This window comes from Castor canadensis, chromosome 10 (genome assembly GCF_047511655.1).
Source record: "Castor canadensis chromosome 10, mCasCan1.hap1v2, whole genome shotgun sequence".
Classification (NCBI taxonomy): Eukaryota; Metazoa; Chordata; class Mammalia; order Rodentia; family Castoridae; genus Castor; species Castor canadensis.
Window position 1 is genome coordinate 9,436,672 of NC_133395.1, and position 20,564 is coordinate 9,457,235.

Genomic DNA, 20,564 nt, shown 5'->3' on the forward strand with positions numbered 1-20,564 from the left:
AATTTTATTATTCATATGTGCATAAAAGGCTTGGTTCATTTCTCCCCCCTGCCCCCACCCCCTCCCTTACCACCCACTCCACCCCTCCCGCTCCCCCCCCTCAATACCCAGCAGAAACTATTTTGCCCTTATTTCTAACTTTGTTGTAGAGAGAGTATAAGCAATAACAGGAAGGAACAAGGGGTTTTGCTGGTTGAGATAAGGATAGCTATACAGGGCATTGACTCACATTGATTTCCTGTGCGTGTGTGTTACCTTCTATGTTAATTCTTTTTGATCTAACCTTTTCTCTAGTTCCTAGTCCCCTTTTCCTATTGGGTGCATGTTTCTGTCTGAACTTGGCCAGTCCAAAACATTTATAAAGTGGATCCAATCAGTTAGTCCATTTTCAGTAATACCAGCCCCCACGGTCTACTCATATAGAGACAAGAACACTAGCAAAAAGTGACACTTATTAAACACTTGTGTTTCAGGCACTGCTCTGAGCATTTCATCAGCACTAACTCATTCAAACACTTCAATGTTCCTATCACTGGGCATGTTTTGCAGGCTATAGAACTGAAGCACAAAGAAATAACTTGCTCTAAGTCCCCAAGCTAATAGCTGGTGGGTGCAGGATTTGAATTTGAGTACCCTGACTGCAGAACATTCTGTTTTAACTGCTACATTGAGTTGCTTTCTTTGCAGAGAGAATAAGACTTCTAGAATTAAACTCTGTATCTATTTCTGGATACTTGTCTACTGCTATTGTTAGAACTTCTCTGTATCCTGACAGAGTAGACCTGTCAGAATAGACCAGTGGGTACCACCTCAGAGGCTCTGCAGTATGTGTGCAGGTGTGGTCCTGATCTTCATGGATGAGATCTTACGTGTACATAATGAAGAGTCATTATACCTAAGGATTGCATGCTGTAAGTATGATGTACAGTTCATGCTCTTGGAGGCACACACCTGGTGGCCTTGATGGTATATGAGGAATCTTCTAGGGGTAAGAATTAGGGCACTGCCCTTTAAAATATTATAATGAAAGAAGTCTATGTTAACATCAAACAGCTCAGGTTTGTGATTTAAAGAATATACCTGGACCTTGCTTCTCTACCACTTCCTAGAGATAAGTATTATTTTTAATAGTAAGAACAGAACTTTCCAGATATTTAAGATCTACAGATATGAACTTTATTCTCTCTCTCCATATATATATATGTATATATATATATATGTATACATTAGAGTAAAATTATACTTTACATTTTGTTCTGATATATTTTTTCACTTAATAAACTATAAATATCTTTCTCTTTCCATTTCAGAAGTCCATGTCAGGATATTGATACTTAGTTCATTTTTTAAAAAATAGTTGCTGAGTATTCCATCATATGAATCTTTTCCATATAAATCATAAAATGAATGGCAATTAAAGTAATAAAATAATTATTCAATTGGTCTCTTCCTATAGAAAATTGGGTTGTTCCACAATGGTGTGATTCAGTGGGACACTGGACAGTGTGACCTGGTTTTTCTGTATATAGAGCCATTTAGCAAATTTTCAAGGTTTCCCATTAGTCACAACAGATTTTATGTAACATACAACTTTCTGGTGGGGAAACTTAACAAACTCTACATGGCTAATACAGTTAATTTATTGATTACCCCTCACTATACTTTTGCCAGGCAGCAGGTAGGAATTGCTTTTCTGAATAGTATGCTTTTAAAGATTAGGCAAATACAAAGGCTCTGAAGTTCTAGGTTTATGTCTGATTGCTTCAGATTTATTCCTCTCATGGAAGAAACTCTTCCCTCTTATTGAAGGTTACATGATTGGGTTTAAAAACATCTCACTTTTAATGGAGCAAAGAGTTGTGTTAAGGAAGAGGAAGAGGGAATATTTTCTGGATATAGCTTTATGATTTATTCTACTGAGATAGCCAAGATGTTTCAATTGCTTCTCAGCGAGGAGATTAAAGTCTCCTTTCTTGGACCTTTGTTGAAATATTCATTACTTTCTTTTTCTCTGGTTTTCCTCTTATACATCTGTTATAACCTAGTATTAGATAGTCAAACTATTTTGTGCAAAGTTCTAAATATAATAATCCCTAGCAAGTGACTTCTAAGTAGCATTACAATTGATGTCCACAAGAGGTGGAGACTTTGTGCTAACTCAACTGTCACTCTACCTGTGCAAAGTGGCCTGAGACCTTAATGGCATAGGTTGTTACCTGAGAGGGAGCAAAACTCTTAAGAACTGAATTAATTGTAAAATAATTTGTTTTGTATTATTTTATTGAATTGGCATGAATACTTTCTATAGATTTTATAAAAATTAATCTTAAGAAATAACTAGTGTAAATGAATTCAAATGTGTTCCATTTAAAGTACATTGAATGAGATTTTTGGCTTACACTGTCAATATATTATAACTTTATAACAATGGCAGTATATCACTTACAATTTATTCCTTCTACAGAAAAATTCATGTTGTCTAAATTTGGTGGGACATGCAAATTATGTTAGTTTGGGTAGTGATTTCACATCTCCTTCCTGTCTCATAAAAGGCTGGAAGGGGGTGGTCAGAATCAAGCACTTCCTCTTTATTGAAGCTCAACTCCCACCAGTGATGAATATATAACTTTCCAGGAATCCCCCCCTGGGAGAGGCCTCAACAAGACAGCAGCACCCTGTATAGTTTATACTTAACTCACCCACTTAACTTATTCTTTGGGATGTGTCACTAGAATCCAAGCAACTTTAGACAGAGGCCTTTGGTATTATGGTTTCACTAATACCTGTGAAATACTATAATATGTACATTTCATTGAACATTGTGTTGATGGGATTTAAAATGCCAAATACATTTATTCCTTTGTTGTGAACTCTGTAAGTCCATGCTTTGTTAGAATCTATGTTAGAAAACATGTTAGTTTATTGTTCTGTTATTATTGCAGCATTCTGCTTCTTTCTTCATTCACCTGTCATTCAACAAACTTTATTCCGTCCCTTAGAGCAGTAGGTGGTCTTAGACTTTGGGAATACAAAGATGGAAAAGGCATGAATCTATTTCTCAAGGCTGTGGCAAAGGAAAAGAGTTACATTATAGTGAGAAAAATATGTAGGACTATGGATCAGGATGGCACTCAGAAGGATGGGATCAGCAGTGGCTGGGATGTGAGGAGAGGTAAAGCAAGCTTTTACAGATAAGGTAACCTTTAAGCTAGGTCTTGAAGGATGAGCAGGTTTTGCAAATAAGTGAGAAGGAAAAGACTTTCTCTCTAAAGAACAATAGGCACAGAGGTATGTAGCCAACACAATATGTCAGGAGAATTGCAAATGATTCTTTCAACAATGTTGGTGAAGTATATAAACTTCACATGGTTGTGGAGTTGGGCTAAGAGTGGGAAGAAAGTAGAAAGACATCAAAGTAGAATGAAGTCAAAATAGGCCTTGAATAACTATGAAAATGAATTTAGACTCTGTCTGGTGGTAGAAATGGAAACCAAGGAAGAATTTGAAATAAATGCCTAGCATAATTAGAAAAAAACCCTTTAGTTGTAATGTGAAGAAAGGATTTGAAGGGTCAGGAATGTGGGAAGGGAACAGGCAATTAAGAGCTGCTTGCAATCAATAGTCCAAGTGGGAGGTGATGAGGTCCAGAAAGTGGGGATGGATTGAAGAGGTCCAGCTACTTTGCAAGAAAGTAAAGTGGGAGTGAATTGGTGATTGACTCAATATAGAGAGAGTGGAGGTGGGAGTGGGAAGCATGAATTTAGTGGAATTGTACCCAGACATGGATAGAATGGAGAGAATAGTTGCTCTTGGTTTAGGACATTTTGAGTTTGAGGTCAAAGTTTGCTATTGGATATATGTGTCAGAGGCTAGGAGAGGGGCCTGAGTGAGGCACAGTTCTGGAGTGATCACAGTTAGCTGGTACTGAAGCCCTGGGAGGTGATGAGACCACCTGGGAAAGCACTTCAGATGAGAAGAGGACCATACACAGAACTTTGCATGACATCAGTAGTGAAGACTTGGATGGTGAAGGAGAGCCAGCAAAGAATTCACTTGAGAAAGAGAAGAACAAGCAGTATGTCAGCAAACTGAATGTTGTTATTTTTCATGTCCCTCTGCTGTCATGGGTTTTGTCTGACATTTTTTCATGTGGGTCAAGTATACCTTCCTATTAGGTATGTTGATTTTCTTTTTAGATGTCATGGTTCTGCTCCTCATGAACTATTCCTTGGATTCCAGTTGTTTCAGACAAGACACTTTACAGTGTAGGCTACATTCTTGCATGTGGCATTGATAGAGGAGGAAAACAATCTGAATTCTTTTGGTTCTAGGCACCTTCTTTTCTTTCAGGACAGCACAGATATGTAAAGGGATTGAGAAGGAGAGGTGGGAATTAGAGCAATCTGTTATGAGAGAGAATATTGACAGAGGAAAATATTATCTTCTGAAGACTGATTGTTCTCTTACTAACTGTATCTTATAGAAGCCCTGGATTACTGTGGCTGATGGTGGACTTGTACTTGTGTATGAGTAAATGTAGATAAGATTTATAAGCTGTTAAAGCAACTTGTATCTTTAGTAGCTAAAATTTCCTTTAGATTTTCATTGGTGAATCATGTAATCTTTTATTTTCTATAGAATACTGTAGATATCCTATAGTTCCAAGTTTTGGAGGTGTTTGTGTGTGTGTGTATGTATAAAATGGGAGCTTAAAAGCTGCTTTTACTGAGAAACATGGTTTCCTTACTTGTGCTCTTGAATTAACTGAAGGTAGGTTAAAAGCTAGGCATTCCAGCCCCCATTATTCATCTGTGTCTTTTCTCTAAGCTATTCTTTCTGCAGTTATTTTACAATCACCTTGGGTTTCAGAAGTGTTATGGCTAGCATGTTTACAAGGAAGGATGGAGAAAACTGCCCCCAAAGGAAGGGAATATTTTCTAATGGTGAAATCTATGAACTTGTAGCTTTCAACAAGTGTTGAACGAGTCTCAATAACATGTGATAGTACTTGGCGACTTCCCGACCATAGTCATACATTATCTCCCTTTCCACTTTGTTTTAAGCATTTGCTTGCAAATAGATTGCAGAACATATTTCTCTATGGAAATAATGTGTCCTAAGTAGAACTTGCATTCAAGACTTGCTTAATGTGGTGCTTTGAAATATGTCCAGAAATTCTTCAACACATCCTTCAAATGGTGGAACTAATTCTTCTCCCTTTAGCTTGGGCTGGATTTAGTGACTGACTTACTTTTAATGAGTAGAAAAGAGAAGGAGGAGAAGGAAAAAACAGCAGAAATGACTGAGTGTGATTTTGGAGACTGGATGACAAAGTGCAGCTTGACTCCCTTTCTTCCTTTTCTCCTGGGTTCATTCACTGGGGAGAAGCCAGCTGTCATGTCTGAAGGATGCTCAGGCAGTCTGTGGAAAGGCCCGCAAGGTGGCAAATGAAGGATCCTGCCAGAAGCCCTGTGAGTGAGCCACGTCAGAAGGGGATCCTCTGTGTCAAGCCTGGAGATGACTGCTATGCCAGTTGATAACCCAACATCACCCTCATGACAGACTCACCCAGAAGCAATTGTTATAATTGTTATGCTTTATTATTAATTGTTGTTATTCTCTTACTGTACCTAAATTTTAAATTTTATCATCAGTTTATATGTGTTGGAAAAATAGTATATATAGGGTTTGGTACTATCCATGGTTTTAGGCATTCCCTGTGCTCAGGGAACATATTCCTATAGAAAAGGGGAGTGTTGCTGTACTTTATACAAAATCAGGATCTTTTTGGACTCATGTATTAAAGAAATATGAAGAAAGATTGAGAAGTGAGGAAGAGTGGTTTTCCTAATGCAAGAGTTGGGAGAGAAGTGGAAAGAAGAAGGGATTAAAGAGAAGTCTGAAGTAGAAGTTTGGGAGCCCAGGAGCTGTCAGGGACAGAAGGAGCAGAGTATGGCACATGGGATGGAAAGGAGCAAAAGTGGTGCTGATGCAAAATTTTCAACCTCAGATGAGGAGAATCTTGCTGAAGCAAGTTAGGTTGGATTGACCTTGAATGTGGTGAGAGGGAAGCAGTGGCTACTGAAGGTTCGAATGTAGAAGGTGTATATAAGTTGAGTGTGCATTTGAGGGAAATGTCTGTGAAATACAGTGGGATCTTATGCTTCTCTTTACCTTGTTTATGTAAACTTTGTTATTCCTGCCTGGCTTCTTTTGAATTCCCGTATCTTTGCTTTATACCAGAGTACCTGGAAGGTTGTCAACTGCCTGTTGGCCCCCACATGTGTTCTGTATAAAGGCCATGACAGGCAGCTTGATTTTTGCTATAACTTACTGTCCAGATAAGTTCTGCAACTTGCTAAGGGAGATATGTTAACTACCCAGAGACAGGAAAATAGCAGTGGTAAAATGAACCATGTTCAGAATTTCTGCTTGGGCTGGAAATGTAGAGATGCAATCTGCCAATATTCCAAATGAGCTCTAATGATAATGTTTAGAATGCTTGGAGGTTCTTTCTGTAAGTACTTTGGAGAGGTGATTTTTTTCTCCTTTTGGCAGAAACATACATTTTATTTATTTTTATTTTATTGTTTTTACATTTACTCACATGTGTATACATTGTTTGGGCCACCTTCCCTGCCCACCACCCCACTTCTGGGCTGAACCTCTTCCACCCTCTTGTTTTCTGATTTTGTTGAAGAGAAATCATAAGAGATAATAAGAAAGGCATAGTGTTTTTGCTAGTTGAGATAAAAACAGCTATACAGACAGATTTCTAGCATTGCTTCCATGCACATGTGTATTACAACCCACATTGGTTCATCTCTACCAGGTGGAGACATGAATTTTTGAGGATGGATGGTTTTGGTAGCATTTGGGGGCAGCCTCTGTGTTCAGATGAAAATGATCACTGATAAATTAACAGCTATGTGCTATCATATAGCACTTGGGTAAATATGGTATCAATTCATCAATAATAAATGTTGTCACATGTATGTGTTGTAATAGGTTACCATAGCCCATAGTCACTCTGGTCTCCTTTTTCTTCTTGGTGTGTATTTGAAGGTAGCAGGTCATAATTGTGTGTATTTGCTTTGTTTTTTTTTCTTTCTCTTCATATTTTTTTTTACTCTGAAATAGGAAAATAGAATCTAGCATTTCTATAAGACTACTGATTAGTGAAAATAGAACTTGTAAAATACTTTACAGACTTGTTATCCCATGATCTCCATCTGGTACTCAGAATTTGTACTTAGACCTGTGGGTTCATAATTGTTATATTTAGGTACAACGAAGGAACCAAACGTGTTTAGGGTTTTAAACTTTCTCCCGAGAAAAATTCAGCTCTCAGCTTCCTGACTTTGAAAGTTCTATTGATAAAAATTTAAAAGTGAAAACTATTTCTGTAGAGACAGGTATTTTTATTATCTTTGTGGAACTAAAATTTATAGATTTTATGACTCCCCACCAAGTGGCATTATTATGGAAATGTTCTTAATGTGTTTGTGCAACATGTTCAAGTCAAAAAGATAAACTAAGAACATGACATCTATTCGCTTTGGGGATTTTTAAGTAATGAAAATGAATGTTACTTTCATTTTTTGATCTGGACAATGCAGCTCAGAGGGCTGTGTCACCTAAGAAAAGTCACATGTGATTAAGTTGACTAGATGGAGGGCAGATATGGAAAGCTTTGTGTAGAAAGGGAAATTGACTTTATCAATGGAACCACGATTTTTAAAGTATTAGTGGAATCAATTTTGGCTGGGGGAATGGAGAAGCCCATAGATTTTGTCTGATGTGATTCCGCACCCCCTCCTCCCCAGGCAACTGACATCAGTCATGGTTTCTTAATAGCAACACTACTGACATTTTGAGCTGTGGAGTTCTTTATCATGGGGGCAGTTGTCCTGTGAATTGGACACTGTTTAGCAGTGTCCTCTACCTAACAGACACTATTAGTCCCATGGCAGCTTTTCAGTTTTGGCAAGCAAAAATGTCTCCCACTTTGACATATGCTCTCCAAGGGGCATAATTCCCAAAACTGAGAACCAGTGGTCTGGATAAGGCCATTGGGAGGCGTTATCTTAGGGTAGAAACGTGGTTTAAGTTTATAGCAAAAGAGGATTGCTTTGTAAGAAGTACCATTTTGCAAAAGAAATGTAAAAAAGTTTGGAGAGAAATGAATGATTTTCCAATGAGGCCCCCATGCAGACCCCTCTTCTCAGGTAATCACTCAGCCCTTGGTGGGTGTCTCCTTAAGTTTTCTGGAACCTTTTATCTTCTACAGTAGTGGTTTCCAAACAAATGTATGTCAGAATCACCTGGAGAGCTCATTAAAATACAGACTATGGGTAACCAAAGTTTCTAATCCCATAAAACTGAGGCAAGGCCTGAGAAAGACTTTGAATTTCTTCTTAGTTCCAGGTGATGCTTATTCATCTCAAAGAGACCACATTTTGAGAACCACTGTTCTAGAAGTACCTGTGACACTATTTGATGTTGGCCCTTTCTTCAGTATCTCTGTGGTTCTCTTTATGTTCTGACTTGCTACCCTTACTTGTTACATTTGTTCTTACTTTTTAATGTTTGCATTTCTTGCTGCCTGTGGTCCTTGGTTGTCTTCCTTAATTCCCATTTTATACTAATGGATGAAGGGAAAATGCCTCTTTTTTTCATTTTTTCTTTCATTGGGTGTATTTTTTCTGTGCTTCAGCATGTGTGAGACTCAGTGTTCCTCATACTGTGTCCTTTACAGCTGCCTGTCTTAAGAAACCTGTTCCCTAAGGGTGGGCTATCTAAATGCACCATACTTGTCAATCATTTTGGGTTATTGAGCATTTTATATGCTGTTTTGACAATAGTAACATATTTTTAGTAAATATATCTGACATTCAGAGCCTCTTCTGAGCTATAACTAATTTCTTGGAACTCATTTTTCTATAGGGGACATTTGAATTATTTTACATAAATGTATAATTTTACACTTGCCCACATCAAAGCTTATCTGTGAATTTCTTGCCCACTCGCACATCCTCGTGTGATGTCCTTATCAGATTGCTTTTCATTACCCAAAAATGCATACTTAGAGTTATGTAGATTCTAGACATATTGCTGTATCCTATCTTCTATCTTAGTTCCTAAAATGATTTTTAATGGCTATAGATTGACCCTTGTTTATGTTTTTATGTGTCCATTTCCTTTGATGCAAGTTCCTAAAGAACCCCCTATCTGTGACAAGACAGAATCACATTCTAATTTTTGGTCAAAAGTAGACTATTTCCTCTCTTATGCCACCTGTTTTCCGTGAGCCTGATTATCCTTAAAGAGGTGACCCTGGTAAATCATCTGGTAGTTTGTCACTCTGGATCTTGCAGCATATTCACTTTGGGTGTGTTTTGTGGCCAGAGCCCTTTGGTTTGCAAGCCCTGTTAGGAATGATGGCTCTTTATGCGACAGTGAGCATGGAATTCATTGATTTCTGCAACAGGCTCGCCCTCTCTGCACACTGTGAAGTCATCTTCTGTCTTTGCAAGCTGGGTGACCTCTTTGCCGAGGTCACCTGGCTTCAGGTGTTCACCTCACTACCCTGTAAGGTATTACAGGGTCTTCCATGACACCCAGCCAAACCACCATGCCAGGTGTTCTTCCTTTGCAGGACATGATGCATAGTGTAGTAATTATTTGTAATAGTCTGGTGAACCACTCACTGGTCTGTGAGTTCTGTGAGGACAGTGACCATTTCTTGGGCCTTTGTAAGTCATTGATGTCAAGCATAAAGGTGGCACCTGGAAAGACCTCAATATTTAATGACTGGTGGGTCCATTTAACCTATGTGCTCTTTTGAATAACACTAAAAAAAAAATAAATAAAAAACCCCTGCTTCTAAACTTTCCTATGTTGACCGCCATGGTCACATCTCTCCTTTATTTTCCCCCATTGTTTTTAACAGTCTCTAAGCTCTTCTCAGTTTCTTAGCTTTGCTTTAGAGGACATTCATCTGCAGACCTTGTAACACTCTGGCTACCCACTTTTGGATGTTCTATTGCATACAGTGCTCTGGAAATCGCACAAAAACAAGGAAGTTTTCTCTTCCTATTCAGGTACAGTCCCTCTCTAGAATACCTCAGGACTACTTTAATGATTTTGGCACCTGAGAAACAATGCTGATTCATGCTACAATTCTAATTAATGTTATTGCCTCAGGTTTTCTCATGATGTACTTTAATTATACCAGCAATATATGATCATTATAAAAAAACTAGAAATTCAAATAAAAAACAATTTAAAATCACTAAATAAAGCCATACATCATCCAGAAACACCCAGTGTTAAAATTTTATAACCTGAAAGAATTTTCCCATGAGCCACGTATATTTTTATGTGTGCAAAGATATGCACAGATTATATGTAATATGTATGTGTATATGTATATGTGTATATACCGTGAGTGTGTATATACACAGAGATATATTGCGTATCTGTATACTGTCATATGTTATGATATCTCTTTATGCCTGTAACATAGCTCTATTCTGCTTTGGGAAGCAATGTAGCATAGTGCTTAAGAGTTTAGGATTTGAATTTAGCTTGACTGGGTTTTATATTCATTACTTCATAGCTGTTCGACTTGGGATGTGTTGCTTATACTTTTGAAGCTATAATTGCAGAGTTATTTATAGTTAGTTATATAATTATTTAGTACATAGAGTTACATAGTTATATAACATTCAAATAACTATATAACTTTCCACTTTATGGGTATACTTATTTACAACATCTTTAAAATAGCTCTTCTTCACACTATAATTTAATTTTTTGAATTCTAAATCTGATATTTATAGTTTTATCTTATTGATTTCAACCCAATATTTATGGTGTTGGCATAATTCTGAAATATATTTCAATCTTTGCCTCTTGGATCTGTTTTCATACACAAATTTGGTAAACAGACACTTGATCCAAATTATAGAGAGAAGTGTTAAATGTAGTAAGTGTAATAGAAGCCTGCTTGTCACACCATAACATGTCCCATTGTTATCATTATACTACATTCCCCCATTGTCCTAGGGATATTAATTCACTACTAACCAATGCACTGTGCTTAAGGTTATTAATTGGTGGTTAATTGATATTCACTTGGATAGATTCAATATAGACAGACTGGATAGCTTGGATATATACTCCTGATAATGTCTGTCACTAGTCCCAAGGCAGAGCTAGAGAAATCCATCCAGACATCCTGATAATAAGAATACCTTTGCAGCATTCTCAAATCTATCTTTCCAGTAAGAGTTTTATAAATGTAAATGTGGTTGAGTTGGTATGATAAGTTTTTAGTGAATGCATATGAACTCCTGAGGATTTCACATTTTCTTAATAATCTAGGAGATATTAACATTGTCTAATATCATTATGCCTCAAATAAAGCAAAATCCATAGCAACACATCCATACTGGCATACAAGAAGACCGGTTTCAGTTTTTTACTTCAGGAAGGAGTGGGGAGAAAGGTATACTTTGGAGGGAGAAAGGAAAGAATGGGGAGAAAAGATAGGTTGAGAATATGTAATTTTTATTTGCTTCATTATTTTTCTCTTGGGACAACACTGGGTCTCAAAAAAGAAAGGAAGGATATGACAAAATAGTGTCATGTTTAATAAAATCACAATAGCATGAGGTAAATATACATATATTCTGCCCTTATATACTGTAACATGGGGGTTTGTTATTTTTTGTTCACTTGAGGTGGTTCACTCTATGCATGATAATTACTATTATTAAAATAATAACACTTAAATAATATTGTCATTTCCAAAACACTGTTTTCTTTATTAACTTTTTTGATTCTTCAGAACACCTCTATTGATTGGTAGAATATCTCTCAAAGGCAAAAAATACATGGAAAGATTTTCCTCAGAGGCTCATTGCAAGTTAGAAGTAAAACTAAGATCGTAAAACAGAGGCTATACTACTAACATTCTCACATTGAATTCAGTAAAATGTCCCCTCACTCTATTCTAGGAGAGTAAGACAGGCACATGCATTGGTTCTAGATGAACACCCAGGACCCTCAACCCCATCAGTTTCACAGCCTATCTCCCCCAGCTCTTCATTCCACACCTCATGTCCCAGAAACATTAGTTTCTACACTAATTGCACCAGTGTTTCATGCCTTGGACCATACAGATCTACTTAAATAAGACTCATTGCACTTATCTTAACCTAAAAAAGTACTTACTCCTGTATCAGACTGTAACTCCTTCTTTGATCCTGGTATGCATGGCTGTCTTAGGTCTTCATCTTGCAAAGCATTTGGTATTGTACTTGACATGACAGTGATTCCTTCATGTGTGTCTTCCTACTTTGCTATGATTTCTTTGTACATCCAGAGGCTAACATGAGTGAGTGCTCAAATACTGAGAACATGGGCCAAGCTGATAGGCTTTGTCGAAAAGAATATGTGATCAAAACCCAAGTCAATGTACAAATAAACACTCTTGGACAGTATTCTATTTAGAGAGAAATTCAGTTTGATTTTTGCTAATATGTACAATTTTCAAGTAATTGCTCTAGTAATACACATTGTTTATGTTGTTATACATCTAATTAGTGTTTTGCTTAAGTCAGCAAACAAGGACATTTTTTATCCATAAGCAACATGTGTTACAATCTCAGTGGCTAATTGGTTTAGTAAGTTGCTTTGGGGAAGTGATTCTATTTAAATACAGATTCCTTGAGAAGTTGGAGGAATCTTAAATAGGAACTATAGATGTCTGACATCCATCTTTCTTTTTATAACATTCTGACATCTAAGTGATTGAACTTAGTTTTTAATAGGTATGAGGAATTTAAAAATATTATAGCCACAGGATAATGTATTCATGGAGAATCATTTAATAAGTGATGAATTTTATTCTTTTCTGTTTTGGTAGATGTAGAAAAAGGTATGTGGATTACTACTGCTAACTTAATAATTTTACTGATAACTAAGGACAGCTCTCACTGTGAATTATATAATCAGCTTAAAAAGCACTCCATATTCTTTCTGTGACAAAATATGAAAAACAAGACAGAAAATATGGTTATTAGAGATTTTTTTCCCTGCAAAAGCTTCACCATGTTGTATTTAATAGTGCAGTCTGAGAAAGACTGGGTTAGAATGATCAAAAACATTGCTCAAGAAACATATCTTAATGCCAGCCCCAAGTGGCTTTTCTTTTTCTTGCTAAGGAAATCTAACAGGATATTAAAAAACTTATTAACCTTCAAAATATGTTTAGATTCTTTTATGCTTCTATAGCGGCAATATGAATGTAAGGGCTATGTTTAGTTGAAGGGTTGACCAATAGAATTTGTAGAAAAAGGTCACTTAAATTTAGTTTGAAAGCTAACACTCTCATATGACTATCTAATATCATACCTCCAAAGCATTCTTCATGCAGGTGGTTATCTTTCTACAATCAAATCTGATTATGTGACTTATCTGCATGGAGATCTGCAGTGGTAGAACCACTGCATCTTAGCTTGGTAGATCAGGTCCTACCTGAACAGGCCTTGGACATTTTCCCTTGAAACAGCTCTGGAGCTGAAAGGAGTAGCTCACAGTGCCTGGGACAACACAGCCCTTGGCTCTTTACTATTATTGTGCAGTCAGCTTTGTCTGTGTGGAATGTATGGTCTCTGTTCACTCCCCTGGAATTGATCACTCCCTCCTTTATCTTCATAATCTGCCCCATATCACAGCTCTTTCAAGCCATTCCTCACAGTTTGTGTGTTCAGTTACTTCTTCCCTCCAAGAGTCCAAGCTCTTGCCATCTCTGTGTGGTGATTACCTCGTGGTGGGCCTTGACTGGCACTGGGCTGAACAGATTTATAAATGGATTCACTGATACTTGAGAGACATGTTGAATGTGTCTATTCTCAGAAACAGTATCCTCCATAAAAGTGTTGCTAGAAATTTCAAAATACATTGTCTCTCTTTTGGGATGTTTCACTGAGCTTTTCTTGTTATACTTTCTGATTTTGTATGAATGTGTAGTTGAAAATATTGCAGATTAGTAGCAACACTTAGATTCTTTCAGCAGAACACACTTTTGAAAAGAAGACCAACATAGCAAAATTCTCAATTTTGACCTTTAGAATAACAAAAAAACAAAAACACCATGTAAATGGCCTTCTGAAATGGGCCCATTGACCCATTTTGAATGAGTTTGGGATTTATCAGAGAGAAAATATGGAAAAGGCATTGCTATTTTTAGCTCGATTCCTAAGGATGGCTTCCTTATGACTATTTAGGGTAATTCTATGTTACTTTGTTATCACTACTCTTGATTACTGGATTATTGTTTGACTTACTTAAATTATTTAAAGTCATGTATTAGCAGGCTAGGTGTTATATATAGCTACAGACTTAGTCATTGTCTGGAAGTTTAAGAGTAACTACTGAAGTAGATGCTGTTCAATTTTGTCCATCTTCCTTTTTTTTTTTTTAACCTTCATTCAAATTAAAAAAACAGAAGCCCAGAATGTTAAGTAACTTAGGTAGGATTTCATGGCAAAATTCAGAGAAGTACAAAACCTCATGCAAAGCATTTCCAAAATATCTCCTTTGCCTTTTGTACTGGAGTCCTTTCCTGTGGACTTTAATGGAGGCACTATTTTGGAGAGACCAGGCTTGGGGCTGGGAATAATACCACAGCTCATTTTCATTGCGTCTGTTGCCCCCCCTTTGCAGAACATGAATAATTAGCCTTCAGTGAACTGAGAGACAAGGCATAAAACTGCCTTGTAAATTTTAGATACTGTCTTAGAAATATCAGAAAATACTGAGTTTCTACTTGAATCAGCAGAAACTTTGACTAGGTGAGTGAATATTCCCAGCCTGTGATTACTTTTGTTAGCAAGACTTTTGCTTTCCTAGTTTATGAGACCCCACATTGAGCAGGTTCAGTTTGAATGACAACATGGAGCTATGGCTATACTAACAACAGAGGCAAGGGAGAGAAAATAACTCAGAGAAAAAATGCAAATCGTCTTGGGAGTCCTGTCTAAATATGTCCACACACCTGTCCCTGCATGGCACCTCTCTGGTATTCTTCCTCAATAGGTCAATGATTGTTGCCAGATGGCTTTAATCATTTTGCAATTTTGAATTAAAAAAAGAAGCAAGACCATATTTGCATGTAAGCATTCTGTCTTTTATTCACAGAAAGGACATGAAAAGTGCTTGAAAAATGCCCCATCATGGAAACTTGTAGGATGGTAGCCATCTCAATCATAAAATTATTTCAAACAGAAGCTTTGCCAGCCTTCTTGTTTGGAGCTTATAATAGGGACAGTAAAAGGGTGGAGAAGGGGGAAAGAATAGTCTTAAATTACATATCGGCAGCACTTTAATGGAAGGAACTATATATATATTTGTATCCATCAAAGCTTACTATTATCTTAAACACACAATCGGCACCTTAAACTGTTTGTTGAATGAGTGACTGGTTGGATGGATACTGATGGATGGAGTTTGTAAATCTAATTTATGTCATTGTGAATGACACAGGATCTCTAAATTAAATTTGTCTCCTCAAAGTGGAATGCTTTTTGATTGGCATAAATAAAAGAATTTTTCTCTTATTGTTTTCTGGTCTCATATGAAAACATTTTCTCCTCTCTGTAAAGCACTCCACCTTTATTCTGGATTACATCCCACTCCACTTCTTTGGGACCTTTCTTGATCCCTAACTTTCCTAGTTACTGTACCTCATGAGGCCCCTTGAAGGTGTGGGAGGTACCTAGTGACCTCTCTTCTTCTTAATTCCCTTCTAGCTTGGCTCAGACTCTTTAAGGATGGATAGCCCAGGTGAAAATGGAAGCAATAATACTCCTTGGCAAGGTGGCTTTGAATATTTGGGCTGGGCATAATTGATAAGTGGTTTCTTTAACTGTGATGACTTTTCTTTTGACAAGTATCAAAAACAAAATTTTGTTTCTCTCCAGGGTTGGGAAATCTTTCTTTTTCCCTTTTGCTTTTTAAAATTTTTGTCTCAAAGGCACAGCAAAAGCATACCTCTCTATGAAGCTTCTCATGGTTACTCTACCCTACTGATAATTAATGCATATTTAGTTTTCTTGTATTATGTATTATATGTATTATAAAACATTTTATTTAAAAAAAATCAACATCTAATTCAGTTCTGAGTGCCTAGTATTTAATTAATTAATACTTCTGATTAACCAAACCATTCTACACACCTGCTCTTTTAAGTCAATCTGATTGCCATTTGCCATTTGATTAGATTCTGGATGCCTACAAAAGTACATTCATCTTGGCAATTTAATGGATTACCCTGTCTTCTAATAACTAAAATAGCCTTAGCTATCTTAATAAGAAATGTTTTGGGTTTTTACTACTACCTTCTTGATTCACGTATTGATTTTAAGGTTTGTTTGTTGGACACTTTACTATATTCTTTTTCACATATAAAAGGCCATCCTAGCTGCAAATTATTGTTTCAGAATTAGGAAACATGGTTGTTAGACAGAACGAGTGATGAGCTAATAGTGCATCTTGGTTGTAGATGCTATGATATTTTAACTTCTTTGGGGTGTGTGTGTGTGTTTCTGTGAACATGCATACTGGAAGAAGGATGTAAAGACAAAGGATTGCTAACTTTCCTATATGTAGCTCAAAGGAGAAGCTACACTGTTGTTTTTCTCTCTGTCAAACAAAGATACATTTCCACATGAAAGTAATTAGGTTGGGGGCATGGCTCAAATAGTAGAGCACCTGCCTAGCAAGCATGAGGTCCTGAGTTCAAACCCCAATACTGCTAAAATAAATAAATCCGTAAGTAAATATAAATCAGTCCTTAAAAAGAAAAGCAATTGCTTCCAGTTCCAAACTACATGGCTTCCCTCTAAGATATTTATGAGAATGGCAAATGAAGTGGGGGGTGGGGCAATTCCAGTAGAATTAGCAAGAAATTCAAGGCCTTAAGTGGACAGAATAATAAATTAACTGAATTTTTTGGAATTTTTTCTAAGTCTAAGACATGCTAGGGATCTGAAGATATTATTGGTTTTTTGTCCTCCCCATTTTAGTGATTTAAACAGATCCAAGTGCTTTTGAAATTCTAACAACCTTTTATCTAAAATCCAAGTAGACTCTTTCATTGGAGAGTCATTAATCCTACCTACCAACTTAGTAAAAATGGAAAAGGACTTTGGCACTTTCCTTTTCTATTCTTGTTTACTGTGAGCTATGCAGTTCATGCTATCATGTCAGAAATGTCTTTAACCTTTTCATGTGGGACCCTTTATTTCTAGAATCTGACTTTCTCTCTGTCATGACTTCTCTGGAAAGGGGAATCTATGACATCACATGTCTAAAAATTTCTTTATTCCACCCTCATACTGGATTGGTAATTTTGTCTGGTGTAAAATTATAGAATAAAAGTTATTTTAAAAAAAGTTTGACGGTATCACTGCATTGTCTTCTAGCTTCCAATGTTATCAATAACAGATGTGATACTACCTTTTCCAAATTTTTGTATGGGACCGTCTTTTTTGTTCCACCACTCAAATTTTTAAGTATATGATGTGAATCAGTATTGATTTTGTCAGACATTTTCAACAACTTTCTTATTTGGAGTCTCACTTCTGTTACTTACAAGAAATGTTCTTGTATTCTGCCTTTGATAATTTCCATAGAGAGTGTTTTGTTTGGTGTTTCTTGATTAAACCACTATTTGTTGGCATTTGGATTTGCATCCTTTTTGTTTAAGTCCTGCCTTTGTGTTTTTGTTCCTCTTTGGTACAAAATTTCTTGTTTTTATCTTGTAAGTCTCTGAGTAGATTAAAAAGTTTCCATGTTCACATTTTTAATTTTGAAGAAGTCTTTCTGATTCATGGATATAATATCCTATATTATTGATAATATTAATTCTAGATATTTTGACATTTCATTTTTCTTTCTTTTTCTTCCTATTTCATTCTCTTTTTTTAATTTAGAGACTTTTCTCAAACGTGGTAATTCTTGCTTGTCTCTTCACCTTCATACTAAAACACTGTCAGGTAGATTTGTGAGAAAGTTACCATTGATCAGTTTTTCTGTGACCAGCCAGGTCAGTTTTGGTTGGGATGTCAACCCAAATGTCAGTATGTGCTCATTTCCCATCAGTCTCTCCAGAGTATGACCTTCCTACCTCCTTTTAGGGAGGGATAAACCTAGCTTCTGCCCTCCTAGAGCTGGGCAAGAGAAGGGGCATGCTGTGTCCATGCTTTCTGGACCTTACCTTCCAGTGTCCCTGAGGTCTTTGAGTTTTGAGAGCATGCTCAGTTTATCCACAGAATGTTTCTTGACATTCTGTGGGACTGAGGCGTGGATAATCATATAATAGGTTATGATGGAGTAGGAATGTGGGGAAATAAATGGTCCTTATAGAGACTTTAAATATATGTCCCTGTGATACTGGATTATTGATCCTGAGTTCATGTCTGGGCAAAGTCAATGATTAAAGATGCCAGACCAGGATTGAAGAGTAAAGTAAAACAAGGTTTATTGAAAGGACAGCAAAAGTTCCCAGCACAGGAGGGGTTTAGGGAACTAAGCTGTGGTATAGCTGGAATCTAGGAGGAATATAGGGTTCTGCTTGACTTAGGTCCACCTATTCTGCCTTGAAACTATGTTTGTGATTGGATGTAATCTAGTTGACTTCCCACTGATGTCTACTACCTGGTCACTCCCATCCTTATTGAACTCCACATTCTAAGAGGGTCTGTCAGCTGGTCCTGGGCTTGAGGCCCAACATTTATACTTTGTAGCTACTTTTTGTTATCTTCATGAGAGGTTTGCTGTTTTACTTTTCTGTGGTGCCTGCTTCTCAGGTCTCTGTAGATGTTTGTTTTCAAAGATGCCTCCCTGTCTCCCTTATCTAAGATAAAGGCAGCTGCATTTAATTATCTTGGTGAGAGGCCTGCTGTTTTACTTCTTTGAAGTAAAGGCATGCTCCTTAGATATTTACTTTTAAAGATGACTTCCTGTTTCTCTTATCTAAGACAAAGTCACTTTTGTTATTTGCTCCCCTCACATTGTTTCTTAGTTTTCTCACTCCAGGTTATTCTTCCCTTATGTGGTAGCTTCTAACTCCTGAAGTTTTTTTAGGCTCACAGGGGTATAATGGAGCAAATGTCACAGGTGTCTTCTTTCAGTAGGTACTTGGGCTTTAACTCTTTTCTACTAAGTATTTCTTTCTTTTCTCTTTTTCCAGTGCTGGGATTGAGCCCAGGGTCTTGTGCATGTTAAGAAAGTGCAGTACTCTATTAACTATTTTGTTTCTTGGTTGGAGTAGGATTTGGGTTATGTCTGCTAAAATTACTTGACCTTAAAGTTCTATTCTTGTTGAGAAGTCTTGTGGTTATATATATATATATATAACAGCAGTAGACTGAACCAAACAGTCCATATGGAAATTATTAAAGAATGAGGAAATGAAGGCTAACATGGTGCATTAATGTATCTATGATGTATTTATTCTTTCTCTTTCTCTAATACCTTTGGAGATTGTCCAAGTAGAATTGGGAGCCTAATAGTAAAGGGAGACACATAAACTAAGAGATGTAAAATATTAACAAGTCACCATGAATTAGTTTTCATGCAAAAGACCTATAAAGAATAGGATGTGTATATGCACTGATGGGAAAGTAGGGTCAGGTAGAGGGTGTGTAGAAGAGGAAAAAAGCAGAAGATGTGAGGATGGTTCTAGCATTGTGGCTTCTAATCAGAGAGGGTGCTTCCAGGTCCCTTTAGGTCTTAGTGTGGATTAAAAACAGTTGCTCACTGAGGGCTGAGTGGTATGATAACAACACATTTGCCAAAATGGCCCTAGATTCCAGAAATGTCCTTTTTATCATCTGGGTTTTCAGCAAGATCTAGAGTATTCTTCACAAAGTTGTCTCAAAGATAACTACCAATGCAAGACACATTTTAGGAGACAAAAAACCAAATTTAAAATACCTTTCAAAGCCAAATTACTTCCTGTTGAGTTCTCCAATACTGTGAATATAACATGAAGGTAGAATTCTATTCACAAAAGCTGTATAGGAATGCATGCCTTTATCCCAACCTCATTTGTTGTGATTGGCAGTTCTCTGTGATAGATCATGAAACTTTGTGAAACAGGGTGATGTTGAGGCAAAAGAGAACATCTCCTTTGGTTTTATTTCACTGAGCAAAGCTACATGACACCACTGTTTCTGAAGAGTGGCGGTCATTAGCATGCATTGCTGCAGACAGCGTTTGTGACTGCAGCTATTTAGGGGCATCTGAGAACTGAGTTTGAAGGGACACTAATATTCCACTAGGGAAGCACTGAGCGTGAAGTCTTCTGAGGTTGGCAGGTTATTTGCAATGTGCATTTCTACTGAATCACCAGATCTACCCACCTGCATTACTATAGGCTGAGATGTTCAACTCAAGATTTGCCTAGGGAAATCAACTTAAAAAAAGAAATTGTGCCAGCACCAATCTATGACTTGATTAGCCCTGGCTGCTAAAAGAGCAACTGAGTG

General features: G+C 37.0%; 1 protein-coding gene and 1 long non-coding RNA gene across 2 annotated transcripts in view; both read left to right on the forward strand.

Moving 5' to 3' along the window:
• Fgf14 (fibroblast growth factor 14) overlaps positions 1–20,564 on the forward strand; it is a 638,567-nt gene that overhangs the window by 57,004 nt on the left and 560,999 nt on the right. The window lies entirely within an intron of this gene.
• The window catches only part of LOC141411428 (uncharacterized), a 57,920-nt gene continuing 37,551 nt past the window's right edge, over positions 196–20,564 (forward strand). Inside the window, exon 1 of the long non-coding RNA XR_012436156.1 lies at positions 196–20,564. This exon is cut by the window's right edge and continues 33,918 nt beyond it. This is a non-coding gene — a long non-coding RNA (uncharacterized lncRNA).